This window comes from Ambystoma mexicanum, chromosome 2p (genome assembly GCF_040938575.1).
Source record: "Ambystoma mexicanum isolate Mex_15411 chromosome 2p, UKY_AmexF1_1, whole genome shotgun sequence".
Taxonomy (NCBI): Eukaryota; Metazoa; Chordata; class Amphibia; order Caudata; family Ambystomatidae; genus Ambystoma; species Ambystoma mexicanum.
This window is the reverse complement of record NC_090923.1, coordinates 487,942,877-487,965,687: the sequence shown is the minus strand read 5'-3', so window position 1 is coordinate 487,965,687 and position 22,811 is coordinate 487,942,877. Positions and strand designations below refer to the sequence as shown.

Genomic DNA, 22,811 nt, shown 5'->3' with positions numbered 1-22,811 from the left:
GTGTGAGCTCCGTGGGGCGGCCGCACCTCGGGCCCAGGGCCGTGCAGGGGGATTAGCCCCTGGCACAGCCCCGCGCCTTCCGGCAGCGGCCGATCATGCGATTTCCCGATCCGCTGAGGCCGAAAAGCCGCCTGGTCGCGAGGCCCGTGCTCCCGGGCCATCCCGCGCCGGCAGCCCTGAGACACCACAGACAGCCACACGTGGCACGGCCCGGTGCCCCGGGGCAGTGGCGGAGGCGCGCCGGGCTTTTTCAAGGCCCGCCGCCACCTCCCGCCGCCCGCCGCCGGGGCCAGTGCGGCCGGGTCCAGGGGGATCCCGCGCCGGTGCTGATCGGGGTCTGACCTTAGGGGGACGAAGGGAACGGGGTCCCTGCGACAGCCCCAGCTGCGCCCCGGGGAGGGGAGCCCGGGGCGATTGACGTTTAAGCGACCCTCAGACAGGCGTAGCCCCGGGAGGAACCCGGGGCCGCAAGGTGCGTTCGAAGTGTCGATGATCAATGTGTCCTGCAATTCACACTAATTCTCGCAGCTAGCTGCATTCTTCATCGACGCGCGAGCCGAGTGATCCACCGCCAAGAGTCACAGGCAACTTTTTGTTTGGTTCCAGATGTCGGCCCGAACCTGCCTCCTGTCTAGCTGCCCACTTGGGAGTCGGCCGAGACCATCGGGGGTTTTAAGAGAAAAAAAAAATAATAGTATAGGATGCAGGTGGCTAAATTCAATAGTGGGGGTTGACCTAAAAATAAAGATCATAATATAGGCTGCGAATGCATGTAACTAGTTTTAACAGTGAGGGTTCACCTAAGTTCGAAAATCACAATATAGTCTGAAGATGCATGCAAGTAGTTTTAACAATGAGGGTTCGCCTAAATTCAAAAATCACCTAAATACGAAAGTCACAATACAGGCTGAAAATGCATGTAACTAGTTTTAACAATAAAGGTTCACCTAAATTCGAAAATCACTGTGTGGGCTAACAATATAGTATGCAGGTGGCTAGTTTCAACAGTGAGGGTTCAGTGGTTAAACAGTTAGTCTGTGACTCCTCTGTGGATGCACCTAGCCGGTATCGGGATGGCTGAGCGGGGTGTGGGTAAGCTGGGCCCAGAGAATACCACAACTATGGCTAGTATCAACAACTGAAGGCTAGTGCCAGATCAGCAATGCAATCGTTATAGCCAAGTCCACATCTGTGCAGATGGCGCCTGGCCTAATGCTACGTTTTCAAACACAAGAACTCAAGTACAGGTACTTAATAGTCAAGGTGTGTGAGCAGACATAAATTACAATTGCATAGCAGTATTGCAGATAGTGGCATAGGCGCGAGTCTCATAATCGCAGTGATGAGAAAGAAAACAAGAACGGCTGGATGCGGTAACTAGCAGGAGCAGGTAGGTGCGCTGGTCATTTCTGGCAGTGTGAGCAGGACAAGGTCTAGGGAGTGCTCAGGAGGGGGGGCAAGGACAGTACCTTTTGTTGGGACCTCGGTGGAAGGCTCTGTGGAATCGTGCAGGGATTCTGGCAGAAGGCAGTTCAGGCAAAGGACAGGCATCGACAGGCCTTGTGAAAGCAGGCCTTAGGAATAGGAGGCCGGCTTCCGCCTGCTGGCGGCTGTAGTTGGCTCTTCTGGGGCAGGGCAGTCAATCAGGCGATGCGGCAACAAGGACTCAAACTGCTCAGTGCAGTTGAAATTATTGCGGCTGTAGCATAAAGGGGTTCTTTAATGTAAGCAGGGACCAGTCAGGAGACAGGCAGGTACAAATGGAAGTAGGCTTTATTAGTTTCAGGGTACAGTTATGAAGAGGGAGTAGGAGCTATAAGGTATACATCTTACTTCATGTAATCTCCCATCCTGAATGCTTAACTGCCATTCATGGAATACTGAACCAGCAGGGTTCCATGCTTACCTCATACATTCTACTGCCTGCATCAGTGCACTTGATGCAGAGCAGCTACATCCCAACACAGGATACTACACATCCCTTTCCTTTCAACAAGCACACACAACCATAACAAAAGAACAGGCTCTCTCCACAACACATCACATCCACCCAAAACCAACCCAACACAACTGCTACACTCAAAACTATCACGGCGTTCCACGTAACTAACATTCCCCATCAATCATAATACACTAATCCACCATTTACTCAGACCTGCCACACCTGAGTCTCACAGTTGCCACCTGCAAGCACTAACCAACAACAAACCACATTCCATCACCTTTGCAGCTCTTACGTCAGACATACACTCCTTCCACTCCGCCTGCCACACGGAGAATCGGGCCTGCCACGCCCGTAGCACTAAACTTCATCAACCACAACTTACTAACAATCAAATACACACTAACATACATCATCTGTCCTCACCAAGATCACCACTCATCACAACAATAGAAACCTGTCAATAGCATGGCATAACACTTCGACAACCATTCTCACATTCGCTCGCTAACTACCCGGAAGAAAACATTGAAAAGTAGGAAATATAAGAAAAGTAACCAACAACACAAAGATCACATAAAAACAGCGTACCTGCAGAGACACAGCACGTGAAAAGAACACACCATGACAGAAAGTTGGCCAAACTACCGCCATGTGTACAGATCACTCCATTAGAATTAATGCATCCACCAACATACGCGCAATTTTTCTTTTATACTTAATCTCACCATAGATTTATAAATATATGTTATACCATATAACCAATATCCATACACATTAACTCAGAGCTCTTCCACAAATTACTCACTTGGGCATCACATACATCCAAATAACACTTAACTCAGGCTCAATTTTGATTAACATACTAACATACCTCACATTGACCAGGAGCACCTACCACCCAGACAACATAATTAATGCTGTAATCACAATGGCAATTTACTAATGCCTACTCTTACAATGGCATTGTAATTTTAAACATGCCTAAATCATTTCACTATGACCAATATTCACCTATACACCCAATGTCATGGTCATCTATTTACTAAACACAAACATTACTATAAGCCCATATGCATTATACTCAAAATACAATACATTTTCTATATTTCTCATGTAAATTCACTTACTAACACATTTCTCAATATTTCTTCCCATTAAAAATGCATTAAAATGGAATCAATAGGTCCCTATAAGTCCAGGGTGCATATGCATAACACCATAAACCTGCAAAACCTCAAATTGGTTAAACACTGAACATCCATAAAAATTAATATTTAAAATACAATTCTACAATTCACCTTAGCGCACATTCTAAAACTATTGTGCACCAAATAAAATCCTCAAAGAGGTTAAATATATTTATTCACAGTGCAAACATATATATATATATATATATTTCTTTTTACTTTAACCATACAGCACTCACATTCACTCTAACAGCATGTATTCCGAACCTTCCCAGCCAGGCCAGACACATAACTCACTAGATCAACAATAGTACTTCATCTGTATATTTGAACCAAAGTGATCCTTTGCACAGTACATATTCTTTTCCAAGTGCCGTGAATACACTTTTTGCATTTTCCAAATGTCGAGAATGCACTTGTTGCACTTAAACATTTTAAACCATGTCACCCTGCATTCATATAAATACGAATCATTACCATGAGTCCTTAAATTACTCGTAGTATTGCCATCTTCTAAATCTAACCAGCATCCATCGCAGTAATTTGCATTTGCATTAGTGACGAACGAAAAACAGTACCTTCACTCTATTTACTTAATCCGACGCAAAGTATCTCATTCCTGAAGAGGGATGCACTGATCGTTATCAGCATGCCTTGCTGGTAATTGTCCAGACATTCCACAATTATCTTTATGGCCTTGACATAATGCCCTAATGTGCCACGTTGCTGCCAGCCAAACATTCTCCTTTTTTTTTTATAGCGAACAAAAACACAGCTGTAGTCATCACCACGCACATGCACGTAGCAATCACACTATCCATGCACGTAGCAATCACACTATCCATGGATTATATAAAGGCTCCAATGCGCACAAAGCCATCCATTACATTGCTTTAGGCTTTCGGTCTTTCCCTGTATTTCTTCGGCGTGGCTCGAAAACATCAGATGAAACGTTCACTTCGCAATGACGTCATCACACCAACGACCTCCACACATCCTTTCTTCTAAAGGATTGTGTAGTAATCTGCTTTCAGGTTAGGTGGGTGTGTGACATCACCTACTTGGAATGTTTATGTAGAATGTTGGTGTGCAGGGTTCTGTGAGTGACGGTTGGGAGTGAGAGTGAAGAGTGAGCTGAGAAGATGGGTGTGGGGGTGAGCCCGGTGTTTCCCTTGTCATCTTGTGTCCCCTACCATCCCTGTGTCTTGAGGAAGAGTACTGGACATGGACAATAAAGGAACCTGTAACTTACCTGAAGTACTGGAGGTCCACTTTGTTACACTGGCGACGAGGATGGGATGGTAGGTGGACTGCCTACTCGGCGCTGCTGGGGGGGGTGCAGCACCCCTGGAACACCGCCTCTGTGAGCCCCCCCCACACCCAGGCGGGTCCGTGTCCAATTGCCTGCCGTGTGCAGTTTGTGGCCCCTCATGTGTAGAGAGGGGCAACCTGGTGGCAGATGGTGCCTTGGACCTGGCCGTTGTCCCAGTTTGACCCGGAGCCAGGGCTTCTTCAGGTGTTTCCAACGCAGTTTCAGGCGAGCACAGGAGTGGGAGGGCTGCTGAAGCTGATTATGATATTCCTGAGGCAGCAGCCGGATTTCCCCAGCAATGCGTCTTTTTGGTGCCTTGTCCGCGTTGTGGAGCCGGCTACCAGTCTATATCCTGCGGCTGAGCGGAGCGGTGCTTGTGCCTGTCTGTTGTCCTTGGCGGAGCCCATGTCATCATCTGGTCCAGGGAGTCTGCTGTCGGGGTGTGCGTGGATCCTTGACACAGCGTCTCAAGGCTGACGGTGAGTGCCGCAGATCGTTGGGCACAGGGCAGCCTTATGACAAAGATCCGAGAGACTTGTGGGTCTGTACTTTTACTGTGATTGGCCCGAATCTGACGGCGCCCGAGGATAAAGGTTTGCGGTTTCGGGTGGTGTTTACGGGTCGACAGCCAAGCGGATCTGGTGACATCATAACTGTCAGAGGCATCTACATCAATGTCACGTGCGCAGCAGCGAATTCTTTTGGTCCTGCGTGTCTGCCTGTGTTCCCCAGCTCCCGGCCGTTCCGGATGTTTTTAAAGTTATTACGTAATGTCGTATAGAGAGGCATCGTCATTGATCTCGTGGCAGGGATCATTTACTTCCTGCGTTGCAAGCCTCGTTCCCAGGAGAGAGGAGGAAGGAACTCATTTCAGACGGAGTGCACATTGGATCAGAACACGATCGCACATTGGCTCAGAACACGCCTCGAGAGTTCACCACTGGTTGGAGTGGTGTTGTTGAGTGGCGGGTTCATTGCCTGTCATTTCTTTGGAACTGCAGCAGTTGGAGCAATTTATTTATTTTTTTTTTTTTGCAGCTTTCTTTGATTCCGTACTGGGCAACAATAAGTTTGGAATTTGCCTGGTGCTTAACATGGGACTTTTGTCAGGTTAGTGTGGGGCCGCGTGCCTGTGTTTGAGTGTTGTATCTGTTGTGGCCCATTTGTTTAGAGATATAAGTGCCTTTGATTAGTCTCAATGCGGGGATTTCCCTCACTTAGGTGTAGGTGGCCGTTGTTTGTTTCCTGTGGTGTCACTGTGTTGTGGCCCTGTGGGGAATCTGTACCCTAGTATAGGGGCTCGGGGTGGTCCCTTTTTGCAATTGATGGGTTGGTGTGGGTGGTTTGTAATTAAATGCTCTTCGGAGGTGTACTGATTACCCACTTTTGCGATTCTAAATGCCAATGCTATATTAATGTTTCACCTGGTGGATGGAACGTTACTGGGACTAATGTTAACCCCTTGTGGTGTAGATTGGGGTGCGTTCTTACTTATGAAGTAAAGTGTAGGGTCTAGAATTTTCATGGACTTGAGGGTGGTGGTCCACGTGTCAACTTTCATTGGGAACACTGATTTCAAGCAAGCAACAGTGACATTGTCTTTGCACATATTTTTAGTGCTATTTTACATCTGAGGACTTTGCAGGGGGGTCATCATTTAATCTATTAACATGTTTTGTGCAATGTTTTCAACATGTGTTGTGCAATGTTTTCAATCTTGAAATGTGTTTTTATGATGCCTGCATTAATGCTTATTGCTATGGCATGTTGTGTATGGTTAATGTTATCAGTGTTTGGTCCGAGAGTGCACTGTATGGGTGCGTGCAAGTCTTCTGGCGCATCTGAGGTCATGTGTTTACAACTGCATTTGGTTCTTAGTGCCTGGCATTGGTTGTGCTAGGGTTGGTCACTATGTTTGCGTGTGTTGTTGATCTCTTGACCTTTGGTTGCATCTACCTGTGTGGTTTCAGGTTAGGTGTCTTGGAGTGAGGTGTGATTATGGTCTTTGGTGCCTGGTCTTTCCAGGGTAGGTCACTTTAGATTTAATATCTCCCTAATTACTGCGGTGATTAGTGCCTGATAGTTCAGGTTTGGTCACTTTGGCCTGTATGTTGTGGTCATTAGTGCCTGAGCTTAAATCAGGGTAAGTCACTTTTGGCGGAGTCTTATTCTCAGGGCAGTTGTTCGCTGTAGTGATTCATAGCGTTGTCATCTCTGTTTTGGTCGCTATGCCTGAGTTGAGTGGAGTTTTTCTTACTGTCCATAGTGTTATCCTATTGGACGAGGTGGTGTCAATTTTGCTTTGCCAGTGTGCCTCCTGATTCCGAGTCTGGTATGTCAGGTTGTCTCCTGGTGTGTTTGAAATGGATTTTGTGGATAGAGGGAATGGCCAACGGTTTTGTGCAGAGTAGCAGCCTGGTGTTGTGGTTCTTCCTCATACTGTTGTCAAAGTTGTTTAAGTGGTCCCTCGGTTTGTTGGGCATTTGTTGTTGCTTCCTTTGGGGGCGGTTGGTTAGCGCTTGGAGGGGCAGCTCTGAGACTTTGGGGTGGCAGACCGAAGTGGAAGGTGATTTGTGCTAAGGTGGGTAGGTTGGTTAGGTGTTAGTTGTGTTAGTGTTCGCTAACAATAGTTTTGGCTAGGGGTGGCAGCCCTAGGTCCTGAGGGCCGCTCAGGACAGGCGTAAGTGCTCTGTTTTTTATTTTTGTGGCCTCGAGGTGTGACCGAGGGAGTGGTGTTGTTTTGTTTTGGTTGCATGCCGTTGGCAATCTTTCCTTCTTGGTCCGTTGGTGTCCAGTTAATGCTGTCCTTTTGTTGGATTCCCGTTTTTGGTTTTGCCAGAGGTTCTGCACATAGGCGGCCGCTGTGTTGTGGAATTTCTGGTAGCGTGGTGTCTTGGGGTGTTAAGGTCCCGTGCTGGTCACACTACCTTGTCATTCCTTTTTGTCTTCCCTGGGAAGCGTTGGCGTAGCAGTTGGCTTTTGTGTTTCTAAGGGGGGGGAGAAGTGTAGTAATCTGCTTTCAGGTTAGGTGGGTGTGTGACATCACCTACTTGGAATGTTTATGTAGAATGTTGGTGTGCAGGGTTCTGTGAGTGACGGTTGGGAGTGAGAGTGAAGAGTGAGCTGAGAAGATGGGTGTGGGGGTGAGCCCGGTGTTTCCCTTGTCATCTTGTGTCCCCTACCATCCCTGCGTCTTGAGGAAGAGTACTGGACATGGACAATAAAGGAACCTGTAACTTACCTGAAGTACTGGAGGTCCACTTTGTTACAGATTGCTTTTATCATACGGAAATCAATAGGCCACGCAAGAACATTTTCTTTTTTTTATAACTGTCACTGCCTTGTTCGGAACGCTAGGACAATGGCGTTCGGGGCTTCACAGACACCCCCCACGGCATTCCAAACGTCATCATTTCTCCCAGAGGTACTAAGCTGCATAGAGCTCCGTATTACGACCATTTAACGGTGATGCAGCAGTCTATGTGCACCACGCTCCACCCCATAGAGTCCATGTACAGAGCAGGCGTTCACAAAAGAATCATGACATACTAGCCATAGTCATTGAAGTTAAACAGCAGACCTCATCACTTCAACTGTATATTATCACCTCATCAGCACATTAGCAGTGCCCATCCAGCATATTGCTTATGTAACAGTATCACAATTTAAGCGCTGCTTATGCCCATGCTTCAGGCTGTTTACTATCTCTGGCGACAGTCTCACTCAGCGACAGTACCTGATTACTGACAGCTTTCAGGGAGCTTGTAACCTGGGGCACTCTTCGTACATTCAAGGGTTAAAACTGTCCCTTAATACTCCTATAGTCCATAACAGCTGCTTGCACTCCCAGCATATTATCAGCCCCAGACAGCCCATTTACAGTACCTTTTTGTTTCTTTGTGAACAAGGGGCATTACCACTCATAACTTCTTTGGCTGCCTGCAAGGGAGAGTGTGTCCTCCCATCCCCAACAGGACTTAGACCACGTCGCTGCTCACATAAGCTGTGTTTTCCTGGGCCTATTTTCCATTGCTGGCTTAACCAACTTCTTATTTTCTGCTATACCAGTGGGCGCCATCTCACCACTGAGTTTCCACTGCCATCACTGCCATCTGCCATCTTTGGACTCTCATTTCCAAACATCCTCGTCACCACTTGTAGCATAAAGGGGTTCTTTAATGTAAGCAGGGACCAGTCAGGAGACAGGCAGGTACAAATGGAAGTAGGCTTTATTAGTTTCAGGGTACAGTTATGAAGAGGGAGTAGGAGCTATAAGGTTAACATCTTACTTCATGTAATCTCCCATCCTGAATGCTTAACTGCCATTCATGGAATACTAAACCAGCAGGGTTCCATGTTTACCTCATACATTCTACTGCCTGCATCAGTGCACTTGATGCAGAGCAGCTACATCCCAACACAAGATACTACAGTGGCCATTTTGGAGGTGCTATTTTCGAATAAAAAAAATGTGGGGCAAAGGTTTGCCAGATCTCATCTGCACTTTCACGTTATACATAGGCAGTAGTAGTAATGCATGGCAATTGTGGCGCAATTAGGGCTGATGGTGTGCACATCGATGCACGCTGTTTAACCTCACCAGAATGCAGCATGAGCGTCAGGCTGCTGTTTCTATTTCTGCCGGGCGCCGTCGTGTGTGCTGGAGAAGGGCTCCTGCCCTCTCTTCTGCGATGCGCGTAGCTGGAGTGGAGGGGGCTGCAGGATGCAGGATGCAGGCATCGACAGGTAATGTTTTGAACAATTGGTGGCAATTGGAACAGAACATTGATTAATACATTTGCATAGCAATGTACACCAGTTGTGTTGGGAAATTTGAATGGACCTGACAGTTCTGTGTCTGTTTCATTTGCTGGAGCTCCATTTGTTTTTTTAGAAGACATACTTCTCTTTCTTCGTGACGTTAGATGTGCACTTGCGTTTGCACTACATCCTTTTGTGGTTGTGCTACTCACGATGCAAGGAATGTCAGCCTTGACTTTGTATCAAAATTGACTAGAAATAGTCCTTCAAGTGTACGTAGTAGTGACAGTGCTACGTAACTCATACCTTCTGTGAAGACTGTGCTGCCAATGTCAATCAATGCCTGATCTAGGGTTAGACCTTGCGATGGATGAATAGTTTCATGTAAATGTTGCGCACTGTTACCTGAGGGTATGCTCGCGCACACAAATAATAAAACAAACAAACAAACAAATAGTGACTGCATATGCAAAAGACAGAGAACTGTTCTCTGCGTACATACATGTCTTTGAAAAGAAGGAATCGGCTATTGAGCGTCCTATCCTTTTAACTTCTGAAAGTTTGTCAAAGTGGATGTTGACAAACTGAATATTGTTGTCATGTGGATATATCTGGAAGCCCACAACTGTGCCAAGTGCTCCATTAACTTAACATTGCTCCACGTCAAGGTTACATTTTGGCATTACTCTACAGTTTAAACACAATGTTAAAAAACTTTCTCCGAACCAGCTGTGTTGGAGATCCAGTATTCTAAGGTATTTAGTCATGCTGTGGTTTGTTGACACATAGGCAGTGTCATACCGGGCACTTCCAGTTTGTCCATGGGGTTAATTTGCACCATTGGTTGCATTTCTTTTTTTAACATTGTTTCGTTGAATTGTGTACAGCTTTCTATGGTTGTCATTAAGGACATACATTTCAGATTTGTGTGTGCTAATTGTTCCATGCCATCAGCAGCATATTTGTTATGCGCGTATAGCTGAAGGATGAGTCTACTATTTAAGAAAGGCTGTGCATCCAGCAGACCAATTTGAATGCTTTTTAAAATGTTAGCATAGTTGCGGTCTGCAGACTGACGCATGTTTTGAATTAGTACTCTGTATTGGAAATGTTGCCAGAGATTGGCATTTCCTATGCTGCCAAGTGTGTTACGGCACAGTTTGTGTCCTAAGGTTTTAAAAATAGGTCCACCTTTCACTGGTGTTAATTGTAGAAGATCTCCAAAAACAATAACGTGTTTTCCTCCAAAGAGTTCTTCGTAGTACGTTTTAAGGACCTCTTACAATCTGAGGTGAACCAAAGTCAACATTAGGTTCGAGACCATGCTCACCTCATCTAATAGGAGCATTTTCATTTGTTTCAGAATTCTGCATAGGTCCATAGCAGCTTCTGTTGAAAGTTTGTAGTACTCTAATTTGTTTTGGTGTTCTACTGGAAGGAGCAGCAGTCGGTGTAAAGTAACACCACTTATGTTGTAGCCAGCTAAACCTGTGGGGGCTGTTACAACAGCTGAAAGCTTGTTGTTTGTCAATTTTTGGAGGAACTTGCTGATGATTTGTTATTAAGAATGTTTTGCCTGAACCAGCTTCACCACTTACATGCATGAGTACAGGTTTATAATTTTGACAGCTACAAGTTTTAGTTTCGTGCTGCACACCATGTTCAATTTATTTAGTTACTTCCAGGAAAATGCTATGCTGTTCATCTTGAGTTCTGATTTCAGTAGAGCAAAGTTTTCTCCAGATTCCTCATATTGACACATGGTGCTTTCTACTTCAGTCATGGGTAATTCTTCTATTTTTACTATGAGTGGCTCTCCAAGTAGTTCTTGGCTTCCTGTAACAGAAGGTTAAAAGCCCTCAGGAGTCTCTTCATTTAGTTGTGCTTGAACATCTTCCTCTTGTTGGCGTTCAATGTCCAACATGTTTTTGTACTTCTTGAAATTGATATTTGTTATACTGCTTTCATTTTCATTGAATATGTCCAATAAATCATCTTCTTTTCTCCATGGTTTAAAAAGTTGGAGTAGGGGATTTTGTAAAGTTCTCTATGTTGAGGAGTTTTAAATGATAGCTTCATATGATTAATCAGACTGGGTTTGGTAAGTTTAAGGGAAGGAGGAGAGGGAAGGGGCACCGACCATAGTGACGAAGGGGCAGGTGAAGATAGGAAAATGTTGGATGTGCCTCTCGGAGGTAGGGGGCAGTGTTTCTCATTCTCCCGGACTGTAGCCCTGAAAGCACTTTGAAATTGCTCCTCCCTGCAGAAAACTGCATTGCAGTACATACACAGTACAGTGACCCTCGAAAGACAGGGGTCCAATGCCTTATGTATGGCCTGTGAGGCCTGGTCAGGGATCTGCTGCCGACAGGAGTGTCTCTTGTGGTGACAGGAGCAGATGCAGAATATGTGATAGAGGAACTCAACCTACCGCCTTCGAAGGGTATGACCCTCCAAACTGCTGCCTTGTGGTTCGCCCTCAGGTGTCACTGCATGGAGGTGGTCCCATAGCTTTACAGCCCAGGCTTACCGTGACTGAGTACCATGCTCAGTGCAGTGAACCTTGGCCACACGCGCCTTGGGTACCCACCCACGGTGGTAAAGAGCCTCCACATTCAAGATTCACGTTGGCAGTGGATAGTGGGGACTTCCACTACCTCATCCTCTTCTGCTCCATGCGTGTTCCCCTCCCCAGGACCTCCAAAAGGTGGTGGTGTTAGTGATGGGGGTGGTGCTGAGGAGGCAGCAGAAGTCATGGTTGCCATTTGGATCAGCACACCAAAAGTAGGACAGCACAGTAGAAAAGCAATCCCAGCAAACCAGCAATCTGAAGCAGTGATCTGTCCTGGTGAGCCAAAAATAGAATGAGGAGCAGCAGTGGGGTGAGGCCTCTTATAAGGGTGCAGGGGATGCTCCGCAGACAGTCACGCACTCCACGGACACTTCAAACCCCAAGCAGGGCTCAAAAAGTTGCAAAAAGACTTTAGATTGACATGGGCAGGGTCTAGGGTGAAGTTTCACCTTAAATCTCCTTGGATTGCTCCAAAAAGCACTTTTTGTGTATCCGGGGGTCCGAACAGTGTCCGCGGATACGGACGAACATTCGGCATGGGTGTGGTCACATGATGATGTCACGCAAATTTGCGAATGGGATGGCTGTCCGTAGGACACCTATTGTGCGGGCTACGATGTGCGCTTCCGCTTAGGTGTCGGTAGGACAGGGGCAGGATCCCCAAAATAATTTTGAAGTGCGACACGTGGAGTGGACAGGTCCTGACAGGCACGGTGTTCAGAGGGCACAGTGGATCAAATGCGCATGCGCTCAGGTGTCCGTAGGACAGGGGCGGGTTCCCCAAACTAATTAAAAGTGCGACATGTGCAGCGGACAGTTCCAGACATGTGCGTTATTCCAAGGGCACAGGGTATTAGATGTGCATGCGCCCAGGTGTCCATAGGACAGGACCCGGAACCCGAACTAATTAAATTATGTCACGTTTGTACAGATAGCTGCAGACTCTATCTGTGGTGTTCGAAGGGCACAGGGGATTAGATGCGCATGCACCCAGGTGTCCGTAGGGCAGGGGCTGAATCCCCCAACTAATTAAAAGTGCAACAGAACTTTATGGGATTTTGCAGACAGGCTCAGTGTTCGGAGGGCCCAGGGGATCGAATGCACATGCACTCAGGTATTCACAGGACAGGGTGTGGGTCCCCGAATCATATAAAGGTGTGTCATGATTTTGTGGACATGTCCAGACAGGACACCTCCATTAAAAAAAATAACTACACACACACACACACACACAGAGCAACAGTAAATACACAGAACTTTATTAACACACACTTAAACATTGCATTAGGAAAGGGAAGGGGAGGGGTAGCGGAATGGGAAACATATACAGGGGAATTGGGGATTTGCACAGGCTGGTCATAAGGGAGGAATGTATTGAGGTCTCATCATACCATCTTTGACTAAAGGTAATTTGTGGGGATGTTTGGCTGGGACAGGGGGAAGGGGCACAGGTACAAGTGGGGCAGTGGTACTTCATATTGTCTATCATATGCCTTTCTACAAATGTCTTTAACTCTGCAAAATTGCTGTTCAACTGATCCATTTTTGCACACAGGCTTCTCAGTACATTTTGCCCATTTGCACTTTGGGTGTGTATGTGCCCATCCTCTTGTACATTAGTGGGTGCTTCCGGTCCAATTCCTTCATTTGCAATATGTACTGTTAAAAAAGAGAAACGCACGCATGTGATGTCCTCAGTGATGTCATCAATGACATTTGTGATGTTATTTTTCATGTCATGGTGTTAGTTTTAGCAGTACACAGTGGTGGTGCAAGTTATGGTTGCTTAGCTTACCATAACTGGTGAATTTCTGGGGGTTTTCGGTTTTACTTGTAACCACAATATGGATAGGTTGTTATTAGTGCAAACGAAGTATAACGTTCCTTTCATGTACTTTTTGTAATGATAGGTTTTTCTTAGGGCAACTGAACCATAACATCCCTGTAACAACGTTTTTTGTCAGTGAATTTGATAGGTTTTTAGTAGTGCGCTGTAACCAGAACATTCTTTTAACATAGTTTTTCAGTAAAAGTAATAGGTTTTTAGTAGCGAAATGTAACCATAACGTCCCTTTAACAATGTTGTTGTTAGTGAATTTCATAGGTTTTTAGTAGGGCACTGTAAGCAGAACGTTCCTTCAGCATAGTGTTTTCAGTAAAGGAGATAGGTTTTTAGTAGCGCAACTTAACTATAATGTCCCTTGAACAATGTTTTTTGCCAGTGAATTTCATTGGTTTTTAGTAGGGCACTGTAAGCAGAACGTTCCTTTATCATAATTTTTTCAGTGAAGGTGATAGGGTTGTAGTAGCGCAACTTATCCATAACGTCCCTTTAACAGCATTTTTTTCACTGAATTTCATAGGTTTTTAGCAGGATACTCTTATTTTGCATAGATGTACTGTACAGCATACTGAAGCCGGTGGCTCCATACTGATAGCCACAGTGGTTGCGAACAGTGCGTCTGTTCGCGGACATCGGATGGCATCCAACCTCCCGAGAAAGGGAGGTGTGGTCATACAAAGTGATACCATGCAGCAAAGACAAGAAACATATACAAACAGCAGCAAGTGCGTGAATGGGAAGGTAAAATGCAGTAGGTGCACAAAGTCTGTACTTTCGAAACAACAGCGCAAAGGCATAGGGTAGGCAGCGTAATGGAATGCACCAACAAGAGAAGTAACGTCTGCCTTCAACAATCTTACCGCACACCTGCTTCACATTCTAACAAAGGACGAAGAGTCAGAGTTAGGGACCCCAACTACTGAGAGCATAAAGTCACTGCAACGTGATAAGTACACTAAAGTTCATGTTATAATTGCACAGGTCCTATAGTGTACAATAGTAGGAAAGCATAATGTTTTCTTTTTGTGTGCAGCAATGGCACACCATAAAATGGCTGGAAGATAATTTTCCGCATGAAGAAATGAATGAGGATAATAACCCCATTGAAAGAATTACTTTAAGTGCAAGCACCCTAGAATGGTTGGAGGCGAATTTCCCGCATGACGAAATTAGTGACCATAGTAACCCCATAGGTAGGGAACGCAGTGTGAAAAGTAACAATTACAATATATTGTTTCATGTATACTAAACACATTTGTTTTTCTTTAACAGAAAATACGGGAATATAAAGGAGTACACCAGAAGCGGCACCTCTTCCTCAGCAGCATACGGCCACAGAAACTGAAGGAAACACTGTAAATATTAAAGTAGACTGCCTGAACGCCAAAATGGATGAATTGCTGACCAATTTTGCCACCTGGAAACATTTTGTACAAGAACATATGGAGAAAATAAAATTACTCTGCCCCACCTGCACATGCCCCCTTCCCCATTTCCCAGCCCCCATCCCTGCAAATTGGTTGTCAGGAGAGATGCTTTGATGAGACCTCAATCCCTTCCTCGCCTGACCATCAACTTGTAGAAATGTGGAAATCCCCAGTATATGTATCCGTTTCTGGTCCCCCCGTCCCTTTCCAAATAGTGGCTATGAATGTGTGCAAATAAAGGATATGTAAATTGTTACTGAATTTATATGTGCCTTTTCTTGTTTTAAGAATCCCATTGTATCTCTGAAAGGCACAGCACTGGTGGGGATGATCGCAACTGAGGGAAATAAGAGGAACTGGAGGAGTCGTACAACCGCCACACCTGGCTGGTCTCTGCACAATCACAATGGAAGCATCTGTAGGATGCCACTACGGGCCGTATGTTTGCATCCACAGAAACGCCTGTAAGTAGTTGTAGGACCGAACGTTTGTTGGACGCACAACTTTGCACATGTGTATCTCTTCCAGTGACGCCTGGTAACACCGCCCCTGGCCAAGATATGCGAAGAAACGTGGGATGTACTTTTAGTAGGTGGAAGCCCTCACCCACATCCTGCGGGTACCTTTGCACATGAACATTCCACCTACTGTACCGTTCACACACCCAGCTCATTTAGAAATGTTCAGTGCACCTGTGCCATACATTTAAGTAGTTCGGGGATCCCAAGGGTATCCGTTGGAGAGATATTCACATGGGCACAAAGTATTCCGGCCACTAAGCGTCCCACAGACAGCCGTCCAAATGGAGAACAATGGTGATGTCAACATGGGAATGGTCGTGGGCCCTTTTTTGGCGGACACGAACTGGGCCTGTGCACATCGAAAAAGTACTATTTTCTTCAATTTATGGAGTCTTACAGTGAGAGTGCACCCTTACAGAGGTCCTACACTCTCCCTTCTGCATCTACTTGTTGTAGGGAAAGATTTAGTGCCGTTTTTCGGTTGCACATGCTCCACAACAGTCCTGTAAAAGGGCACACCACACAGCTGCGCTGCAATCCATGTTTGGCTTTCCAGAGCAGAACAGCGGTGCACATTGCTTCATGCAGAAATTGCTTTCTGACCAATTCTGTGCCTGGAAAGCACCTTTCAAAGTAATGGCCACCAGGGCTTCTGCTACTACCTCTGACTCACCACCACCTCCTGAAGGGCCTGAGCAAGGGAACAGGCGTGATAATGTAGATGGACATCAAAAAGGAAATGAGGATAAAGTAGAGGGAATACCCATTGCCCATTGCCTGCAACCAGCGTGAGTCGTGGGTGTGGAAACTATTTACCACCGTTGAAGATGTGTCCAAATCTCGTGCAAACCAGATAAAATGTACTGAGTACTCAGTCGCAGAAAACCTGGCTCATACAGCTACGGCACCACCTCCATGCGGCGACACCTGAAATCGAACCACAAGGCAGCTGTTCAGAGGGTTGTCCCCTTCCAAGAAGGCAGTAGGTTACTTTACTCTGCAGCATCCTCTGCATCTGCTCCAGCCACCTCTAGGGACACTCCAGTGGGCCAGTGCATCCCGCAACCAGCCCTGCAGGCCATACGCACAGCAGCAGACCCATACCTTTCAAAAGTCACTGTATTGTGCATGTACTGCGACATGGTACTGTGCAGGGGGGAACAATTTCAAAGTGCTTTCGAGGCTTCGGTCCGGGAGCATGACAAAGAGTGCCCCTTACCCAAGTAAGGTCGACCCAACATCTTCTGCTCTACACGTGCAATTTCTTATCCTGGTGGTTGCCAAACCTCCCTTCCATTCATGTCCTTCTGTGGCATGTTTTATAACAACAGGAAACAGGAACTAGAAGGGGGGGACAAAAAGGCTCTTTTCAGAGCCACCTTGCACTGTTCAAAAATAGAATGAAAGCATGCAAGCGGTCCCGCAGTCTATGAGCACCGCGTACAGGGTGGTGAACAATGGGCGGCGGGACTCTGCGAAAAACATTGCACGGATTTTCAAAATGAAGTGGTGGCTCTGAAAATAGTTTTTTTTGTGCACTTTGTGTTTGTAATGTTTGAAGTGGTGAACACCCACAGGGGAAATGCTTGCTAAACTTGCAGGAAGCGCTGCATTGCATTTTAGATATTATGCAGAAACAGCTCATTGCCAGCATCCGTCAAATGAACTCCATCTGACCGAAAAATGTCAATGTCTCACAAAAAAGCGCAAACAGCCTTGTTCACATTGCGCTGCGCTTTCTCCATTTGTGGCCCACACGAGGAAGAACGCAGCCACATCTGTCTCTGGGCAATGCGAGAAAAAATTATGTGTGACTTTGGAAACATTTCCATGAGTTGCCAAAATGTCTCCTTCATCGCAAACTGCAGTGCGATGCCACTAACATGTCCTAAATGATTCCATCCACAATGAACAATAATAATGCCTGGATGAGCGAGCATCATCAAAGTGACCCACATGGAGCCACTTTATCCCACGTATTCGGTACCAGTGGGCATCAACATTATGTTACCCAAGGTGTGCAGCCAGTGCACAGCGTTCAGCATAAACGTTTACCCAATGTATACAGGAGCCGCCTTAAAGCCATTTAGTCCACCTACTGAACGGCACAACCATACCCGTAGCCATCTACACTCCTATTTGCAAACACACATTCTGGCACAATCTGCTGTTACACACTTTACCCAGGAAATCTTATTGAGCAATCCCAACTCCTGCACAGTCCCATTTCCATGCCAGCCACCCTGAAAAGACCCGGATGTAGCATGTATGCACCTCCAAATGCTGCGGCTTTTGCAAACATATTGTCCTGTGTGGGGGGGTGCAAACACATTTGAAGCAGGATAGAGAATGCCCTTTTTGTTGGTACTTGTGAAAAGGGTTTATTTTTGTTACACTCACCTGGTCTCTGCGGGGGTGTTGCGGCACGGTTGCAGCCCTCCATGGAAGTGGATCACCCTTGTCAGGCTTCTTTCCCTGCACATATGCTGTGGACTGCGACAATTGGTGGAACTGCTCCTACGTGGATATGAGGGATCGTGAGAATGCTGCTATGTGACTGTCTCTCTCAAACCCTTCTTCCCAAAGTATGGTGAGCATGCACCAACCCATATAGGCTCACCTGTTGATTAATGATGATGAGCTTTCCGACCTGCTTCTCACTGCAGGGGTGCTTCTTGATGGACTGAGTTTCTTCACTGGCCCATTGTACATGGCAGCCCAGACCAGCTGTGGCTTAGCCACTGCTGATGGCAAGTGTGTTATGGCTTTAAAATATTGTGATGTTAGTTCCTGATTATTGTCCGTGTCTTTTAATGATGTCTCTCTTCTGCTTTCTCCCAACAGGTGAAATTGCGGCCCTGCGGTAGTTGCGGTGCAAGAAGCGAGGCCAAAATGGAAGAGAAAGGAGCCCACGATGCTCCGACAGTAGGTGAGTGTTGGTTTAAGGTTGTGCGCAAAGATTTGTCAAAAGCGTGACCTTAAACGGAATGTCTTTGTAATTTTTAACCTTGTCTATCTTTTTCTCTTGCAGGTGCCATCCTCGGCTGAACTGCTCGCCGTGCCGCGATGTCGGTGTTGAAGTGCTGCTTTCCAGAGGTCTGGAGATGGATGATGAATGCCAGAGTCAGCGGCGATGCGTGCTGATAAGAACATGTCCCAAGGTAAGTGCTGAGGCTGGTAGCTGGAATCAAAGGTAAGATGCTCTCAAGCGGCGGTGAGCGTTACACTGCCGTCAATGCATAATAACGCAAAACGCTTACATGAAGGCTGGGTAGATTTATATAGTCTAGCTCTGGTCATGCACATTAGCCTTGGCTTACCGGCCCCATCCTGCCACTCCTAAAGGATGCTGCATGTGCAATCCAGCTTTCCCAAGCAGCCATGCCTGAATAAATGCATGTGGAAGTTCCTATAGGTGAAATAAAATACTTTTGCACCAAATAAAGTGTGTCAGCTTACATTTGTTCATGAGCCTGGCGCCAAAGGTGCCAGGACTGAGTCCAGCTGGACCCTCTATGCTTTATAGTCCCAAAAGGACAATTAAAAGTTGCGTTACCCCTTGCCCTCGTCCCCCGATGGTGCAGGGTCTGTGTTTTCGGGCCAATGGCCATGGCAATTATTTATTTTTGTAAAGCGATGTGTAAAGAAACACCTTTTTGTTTGGTAGTTGTTGGGGATTGCTCTCTGCTTTTCCTCTTTACATTATTACACGAGTTTCTGCAAACTACATTTTACATTGTGGAACAGAAGACTACTTTCAATAGGGGGAAAAAAAAAGATCAGCTCCACTGACAAACGTCACACTAGAAGCACTAAGGTTCTCATGGGCACAGAAAAGCATCCTAGCATGCAGCAGAAAAGCAGACATACCCCTGATTTCATAATCCGTAGTCCCAATTCCATGGCAAGCATATTAAGGAGGACAGTATGTAGCATGTGCGCTTTTCCCAACTACCGCGAGGACCGCAACCCAGTAAAGCCGGGCAGTTCTTTTTCCCTTTCCAGTAGTCTTTCCCCAGCACTCCTTCATTGGCTACTTTTAAACGGTAACATACGCATCCACCAATTACATCCAAGAATTCTGGATCTAACGCTATCACCTGTGTTGAACAGTCCATACTAACTGTTAAACACGCAGAGTTCAAGTGTCCTCTGAATCAAAAAATACAACCTGCAATAAACCTACTCTCACCAAACAACAAAGTACATACAATACCATCATAGTGTTATACCTCTTATTGGAAGAGTGCACTATTGTTGTATTGTTGAATATAGATTTGCAGCAATCCACCAGTATTTACTTAATTGTTACTCATGACACCTCTACAGGTGCTCAGTGTTTATTATGTCACCACCATTAGACTAATCCCTGCATAGTAACGTACTGTCCCCAACCGAAAGTTAGAGGCCATTACACAGTGTCACACTTCCATTTATATGCCTAGCCTCCTATTGACCCACTTGTGCACATTGCACACATTCCCTTTCTTCGCCAACAGCTACTACACAATGCCTACCAAACTGCAACTCTGTAGAAGCAATGCAGAAAAAGAGCCGGGAAACCCAAAAAACATAGAAAGTAGCCATCCGCTGCAAGCGGAACCTCTACAGAAAGTTGAAAGAGAAGAGCTAATGCAGTCATTAAGGAAAACTGATGCATCTACCAGTAAAGACAATGTAATTCATCTGTCAAAATGTGAGAATGAAAAGAAAAGCACTAAAAACAGTGCAACGCGCACTACTGCTAATAGAGCACACACAAATGGTAGTGTAACCACAAGCAAGCATTCCAAAAAATTCATTTTACAAAAAAATGTCCATCACAGAGTCATTCAGAACCTTATAAATAGAGGGCAGAAATCACGCTCAACCCTCAAAGCGTACCGCAGAAAAGTCATTATGGAAGTTCTTGTAGACAGTGCAATGATCGTGAAATGGAAATTGTTTATAGTAATTTTAAACAGAATGAAACCACTAACAACATTAATTGGTAAATTACAAGCACTACTTTGAAACAAACGCAATATCAGAATAGATACCTTTAGCCACATCTGTACAGGTGAGTGGAGTCACACCCTCAACACAGAGCCATACTTCAATGAAGAATCATACAAACAAGAACAAACAAACCAAATTGCCTTACATCAGAGTGGACGAGGGTATGAAAAGATACACATTACCATAATGGAAGAAGAAACACTGCTTTCAGAAATATCCCTATCAAACTTAGATGTCACTCTCCATTCCACCAAACCAACACGCCTCACCTAAAAATGGCCTCGCACATCAATGTGTAATGCTCACCAATGCTTAATCAAATCTTTGCAGCAGTTCCTCAACCACTGTATCAAAGGCAAAGAGAAAAGAAAAAGAAAAATACTGCAAACTATGGACTCCTGTCAAGTGTGCAACTACACAGAAATACAAGGACATTCCTTAGCCTGTATTTGTGGACCTGCTTGCAAAAGCACCTTCCACCGTATCAAAATGTTAGCAACCCACCATTCAAAAGTCAGAAATCTAGTTTACAAACTGTACTATGCAAAAAGTCCAGCTTTAGCACTGCAACATGTAAATGATATTATCCTACACGGTAGCCAAACAAGTGCTCGAACAAATAGAGCACATCCAAAGGAAATATTGTGGAACTGAAGAGCACTTAAAAACTCCAATATTTTCAGACAAAAGTACTGATAACATTGCAGCTACCATCTTTTTATATCACACATCCAAAAAAGAAATACAAATGTTCAAAAGCACATCCGCTGAAATGCCAAACCAAGTATGTGTGTGTTGTCGTAGAACTTTCTATAGAAAGAGCGCCAACACTATAGATATAATGCAGAAAATAGAAGCCAATGAGGAATCCCAATTGTTTCAATTAGCTATGTACCTTATAGCTGAAAACAAATACGAAATTACGAACACATCCATACTGTGCACATACCACACTGCAAAACTTGACAATAACCAAAGGACTTCAAGGGCGATCAGTAATCATTTGGAAGTATTTCCACTGCCAAACATACTGGAGCAGCTTAATTTATATGAGAGCATTATAATCCAAACAGTGCACCCATTTCAAACAATAATACAACTTCAACCAAAAACTGCAAAATTGCGTACCACCGAATTATTGAAAGGCATTCGTGGGAAAGTAGTCTATTTGCCATTAGATCTGAAAGAAAATGTATACACTCTACGAGTGCGAAGGCCAATAGAAGAATATTTGATTATCCTAGTAAATGGTAGACCTACAAAAGACAAAAATAATTGGCAGCAACTAGTGGACTTAAAGTTAGGGAAGCCTTGCAAAACCCTAAAAACCACAATGAATACTCCAAGGAAATAAACGTTGAAGAAAACCTGAGAGAAACGACCGAAATAATTCAGGACTCCTCAACAACTGTCAATTTCAACATCTAGATCCTACTGCAGCCTCCAATATTTTAGACCACTATTCAATTCTCCCACTGCACTCCAAAGACACCATAGACGATGCACTATAAATATATCAAATGTAGCAAGCCAAAGGAGCGCCAATCAGCATATAGTAAAAAAGTGTAGAAGCACAAGCCTTTCCTCTACTCTTCCCGACTGGAAAAGGTGGAAGATATGATGAAAGATGCACACAAATAACAGCATCAGAATACCGCTGCTTATGAATGTATTCTGAAGATCCTAGATTTAGACAGAACGTGCATAACATATTCCACCTCCTCTTTGAAAGCAAACTGGCAACGCTATGTTATGGAGTTGCACACACATTGAAAACAGGCTCCCATTTTCAAAACATGTCTGCTACACAGCTACTTCAAAAGATGCAAGACAAGGACGAAGTTTTACAGTCAAGTATTACAAATCTCTTGGCAAACGTGTTGTACGAAAGAGTACTGGTTCCGACGGCACTCGGATGTACGGTATATGCTATGCAACCTTGGCCCACCCACATGGTTTGTCACTTTAAGTGCAGAGTATGCATGGGAATACTTGCACACTTTCCTACGCATAGCAAACAAAAACAAAACAGGTGTAGACATAAAAACACCAGGAGAACTCTGCTCGCTTGATCCTGTAAATGTTTCACGCTACTTCCATCATCGCTTCCTTGCCATGCTGCAATTAATTTGCCAAAAGCACTTACTCCCCTTAGAGAAGTGGAACACTTCTTTTGGAGAAAAGAATATCAATCCAGAGGAGCACCACAAATGCACATTATTTGTGGATTAAAAATGCTCCTAAA

At 45.2% G+C, this 22,811-nt stretch overlaps 1 non-coding gene across 1 annotated transcript; it reads right to left on the bottom strand.

Annotated features, from left to right (window-relative positions):
* Positions 1-426: 426 nt before the first annotated feature.
* LOC138568273 (5.8S ribosomal RNA) lies at positions 427-580 on the bottom strand. The gene has a single exon (XR_011302613.1). It is a non-coding gene; the product is annotated as a 5.8S ribosomal RNA (ribosomal RNA).
* Between the last annotated feature and the right edge of the window lie 22,231 nt (positions 581-22,811).